This window comes from Peromyscus leucopus, chromosome X (genome assembly GCF_004664715.2).
Source record: "Peromyscus leucopus breed LL Stock chromosome X, UCI_PerLeu_2.1, whole genome shotgun sequence".
In the NCBI taxonomy this organism is placed as follows: Eukaryota; Metazoa; Chordata; class Mammalia; order Rodentia; family Cricetidae; genus Peromyscus; species Peromyscus leucopus.
The window spans coordinates 89,236,359-89,241,223 of NC_051083.1; the positions used below are offsets into that span (position 1 = coordinate 89,236,359).

General features: G+C 42.8%; 1 pseudogene; it reads right to left on the reverse strand.

Annotated features, from left to right (window-relative positions):
* Positions 1 to 1,803: 1,803 nt before the first annotated feature.
* LOC114683871 lies at positions 1,804 to 2,379 on the reverse strand (annotated as a pseudogene).
* Between the last annotated feature and the right edge of the window lie 2,486 nt (positions 2,380 to 4,865).

Below are 4,865 nucleotides of genomic sequence, written 5' to 3' on the forward strand. Positions count from 1 at the left end.
TGGGGTGCACTGGTGCCATCTTGTGGCAGAATTCTGAATTGCAGCATGAACACCATTGGGCAGAAATGGGGGGGGGGACTTTGAGCCATCCCACAGAAATTTCTAGAAGTCTAGGTAGAAAAGGGAAGAGTTCCAGAAAAAAGGGTCACTGTCAAGACTCTAGACATAAAGTACACTCTCATATTACTCAGAAATGAAAGTTCTATGTGGAAGCAGCCAAAAGATAATTTTTGTTTTGAAGTTTCTAGATTGCTAGAAATCTATGTAAACAAAACTCCATCTCTATGACTTGTTGTACTTGATGTTTTAATTCTGTGATTTATTTTATACTCATTAGCTGAACATCTACTATAAATAGCTCTATTCATTAACAAGAGGGAGTTATGTTAGCATAGGAAGAGTAGCATGAATGCTAAATTCTTTTGCAATGTTTTTAATTTTGTGAGATATACTTTTGTCTAGATATTTTTCTATTCTTTATTTAAAAATTTTTTATTCATTTTACATACCAACTACAGATTCCCCCTCTCATCTCTCCTCCTGCTTCCTCCCATCCTCCCCCCAACCCACCCACTTCCATTCCCTCCTCCAAAAGGGTAAGTCGTCCTATGGGGAGTCAGCAAAGCCTGGTACATTCAATTGAGGCAGGACCAAGCCCCTCCCCCTGCATCAAGGCTGAGCAAGGCATCCCACCATAGGTAATGGCTCCAGAAAGCCAGCTCATGCACCAGGGTTAGATCCTGATCCCACTGCCAGGAGCTCCTCAAACAGACCAACCTACACAACTGTCTCCTGTATGCAGAGGGGCTACTCCAGTCTCATGCAGACTCCACAGCTGTCAGTCTAAAGTTCATGAGTTTCTATGAACTTGGTTCAGTTATCTCTTTAGATTTCCCCATCACAATCTTGACTCCCCCTTGTTCATATGATTCCTCTTCCCTCTTTTCGACTCAATTCCCAGAACTCAACCTGGTGCTTGGTTGTAGGTCTCTGCATCTGCTTCCATCAGTTTCTGGATGAAGGCTCTATGATGACAAGTAAGGTATTCACCAATCTGATTACCGGGGTAGGCCAGTTCAAGCACCCTCTTTATTATTGGTAGTAGTGTTAGCTGGGGTCATCCTTGTGGATTCCTGGGAATTTCCCTAGCACCAGGTTTCTCCCTATACCATGATGTCTCCCTCTATCAAGATATCTCTTTCATTGCTCTCCAACTCCATCTCTTCCCCAGCTCAACTATCCCGTTCCCTCATGTTCTTATCCCCCGTCCTCTATGCTCAATTGCCCCCCAATCCCCTGTTTACTTATGGAGATCTCATCTGTTTGCCCTTCCCAGAGTGATTCATGCATCCTTCTTAGGATCCTCCTTGTTTCCTAGCTTCTCTGGTTCTGTGGGTTGCAGTCTGGTTATCCTTTGCTTTACATCTAGTATCCACTTATGAAGGAGTACATACCATGTTTATCTTTCTGAGTCTGGGTTATCTCACTCAGGATGATATTTCAGTTTTTAAGACAATGAATTTCCTTCCCCAAGCCCTTGAAAGGAAGTTAAATTAGTCTATTTATTTTTTTATTATTTTTATTAGTTGTTGCTATTTCTACATTGGAAGGTTTTAAATGTGTTTCAGTTATTTTTTTTTTCAAAGTGAACCTGAGGTTTATTGTCCCCTCCCCAGGCCACCATTCCCATCCCACCCAATAATTACAAAAGTAAGAAAAATGCCTGTCCCCTGTCTCCATTCATCCTGGAAAAAAATTCCATAATTTATGAAGAAAAGACACAGTTCAAAGCTGCTGGTGGCCTCAGCCCATCTTGTTCCAGATGGTGAGATAGGCAGTGAGAACTCCAGACACAAAAAAGGCCAGTGTCTACCATGTGGGTGTCCTGAAGGGTGAGAGGAGGCCATTCCAGCCACCCTGGTCTTGGATCCAGACAGGCAGCCGCTCTTGGAGGAAGTCCAGTGTCAGCCCATGGTGGTTCTGATTAGCTTGGACACTTTGGTACACAGGACCTTGAGCAATCAGTTCACTATCAAAGTAGAAAAAGGCAGCAACCCGGTCCCAGCTGAAGCTGTGATCAGCAAACATCTCAGTTGCCACATAGAAGATGCCCCTGGGTGTGGTCCATATTCATGTCAGCAATCATCTTCAACAGCTCCATGATGCTCTCAAGATCATCTCCAATTAGACTAAGACACTCACTCAGCTTCTTGGTGGATGCATCCTGGGGTGGCTGCTCCAAGGTCAGCTCAGGTGTCTCCCCTGCCATCTTCCCAGCTTGATCCTGGATGAAACCCTGTAGCAAAAAGCCCCCTGTCTTCTTGATCTGCTAGAGATGGTGGGCTTGCTGCCTCTGAACTGCTGCCCTGACTGGTCCATCACCCATCACCGCCACTGCCTATTTCAGTCATTTTATTTGATATTCAAATTGTTCCATCTTTGTGACGTGGGAATTCCTTTACCTTAACTTCTGGTCTTTTTGAGGCCTTATTGTTGATACATTCTTTATCCCAGTAGTATGATCATTCATTTCTCAAAAGTGGATTTCCTTTTAGTGGGAAATGTTTATAGACTGCTCAACCTAGAGATTAGAGTTGCTTACTATGATTGCATTGGTAGCTCACCCCTATCCTTTTACTACATGGATCTAGAAAATGTGCATTATGTTTTTAAGAGAGTGTGGTGGTTAGTTTTAGTTGCCAGCTTGACACAATCTGAAATCACCCAGAAGTCTCAAAGAGGAATTGTCTAGATTAGGTTAGCCTGCAGGCATATCTGTAGGTGGTTATCTTGATTATTTGGAAACCCCACCCATTGTTGATGGCCTCATTCTCTAGGCTGGGAATCCTGGATTAGATAACAGTGGAGAAATGGTGGTGAGTACTTGAATAGATGTATGAATTTATTGCTCTCTGCTCTTGGCTTCGGACGTAACGCAATTAGCTGCTTAGAGTTCCTGCTGCCTTGACCTCCCTCACAATGGTGAATTGTAACCTGGAATTGTGAGCCAAATAAACACTTTATCGCTTAAATCCCCTTTGCCAGGATATTTTCATCACAGCAGTAGGAAAATAAACTAAGACAGAGTTATACATGATTAGCTTCCATACAGAGAGGGTCCTCCATCTTATTACTGGTAACATGGATTGGTTATTGCTTTAACCTTTGAACTTTAAAATATGTACAATTATAATGCCACTTTTCTCCCATTCTATGGGTGAAAATTGCCATGTTATATGTAAGTGAATATTAATAACATTTCCATAGAGATGAAAGTCTTCTGTATCTATCTTGTCCAGAAAGTAGTTACTAGCTGTCTGTTAATGCTGAATATCTAAAATATGTTGAGTACAACTGAAGTACTAAAGTTTCAATTGCATCTAAATCTAATCCATGTATGGTTAGTGACTATCTGTTCTGTTGGACAACAATAACTCAACACATTTTTCCATACCTTACTTTTTTTTTCATTTTTATTTATTAAGAAATTTTTTACTCACTCCACATACCACCCACAGATTCCCCCTCCTCCCACCCCCAGCCCTCTTTCCCAAGCCACCCGCATCCCCACATCCGCCAAATCAAGGTCTTCTATGGGGAGTCAGCAGAGCCCAGCACACTGAGCCTAGGCAGGTCCAAGCCCCTTTCCACTGCACCAAGGCTGTGCAAGGCGTCACACCACAGGCATCGGATTCCCAGAAGCCTGCCCATGGAGCAGGGATAGATCCCAATTCCCCTGCCTGGGTGCCCCCCAAACAGTTCAAGCCAAACAACCGTCTTCCATATCCAGAGGGCCTAGTCCAGTCCCATGGGGGCTCCACAGCCACCAGTCCACAGTTCATGGGCTTCCACTAGTGTGGCCAGTCATCTCTGCATGTCCTCCCATCATGATCTTGGACATCCCTCACCTGCAGTATCTCTCCTCTCTCTCATCAATTGGATTCCCAGAGCACAGCCTGATGCCTGGCCGTGGATCTCTGTATCTGCCTCCATCTGTCACTGGACAAAAGGCTCTATGATGACAGCTATGTTATTTGCTAGGCTGGTCACCAGAGTAGACCGGTCCAGGCACCCTCTGGACCACTGCCAGCAGACCAAGGTGGGGTCAACCTTGTGGATTCCTGAGATCCTCCCCAGCACCCTGCCTCTTCCTATTCCCATCATGTCCTCATCTATCATGGATACCTTACTTTTTCATATCTCAATATCTCCTGGACATTACTGCATTGTAGTAGAGAGAGGAAGTTTTTGTTGTTTATTACTTGGGCATATGTCAGGACTTAGATGCACTATATTCAATCCCTATCCCATTGGAAAACATATACCATCCTAATAATCTTTCATTGTTAGGAATTGTTCTGCCAGAAAAGACAATGTTCTTATGCCACCCATCCCCAGTTTCTGCATTGTTTCATTGAGATAGACTCTTAAAGAAGAAATTATTTTTTCTAAGACACAATTCCTATATTTCATAAGACAAAAAAAAATTGAAACTAATGACATTTGGAAATAATCAAGAAGTAAAGTTTGTTCATGTAGTATGCCTTTTATACCACCAGATTTTTTGACTCTTGATTTCTTCCTAGCATGACAAGGTGAAGGAATCTGTAATTGAGTCCTGTGTACAGGAAACATTGTGGAGGCCAACAAATAGAAAAAGACTTAACCCAGAACCTGTGGTGATTGATAGGATACAGTTTCATTGACACCCATTTTCAACCTAGCTGAACTATTATTATCCATTACTCTTCTATACTTACATAGAACAATACTCAGTATAGAAACAGTGCTTAGGAGTGTGGGCATGGGATGAGTAAGATTTAGATTTTACTCTGAAAACTGTTACCAGCTGGTTACAAGTTCTA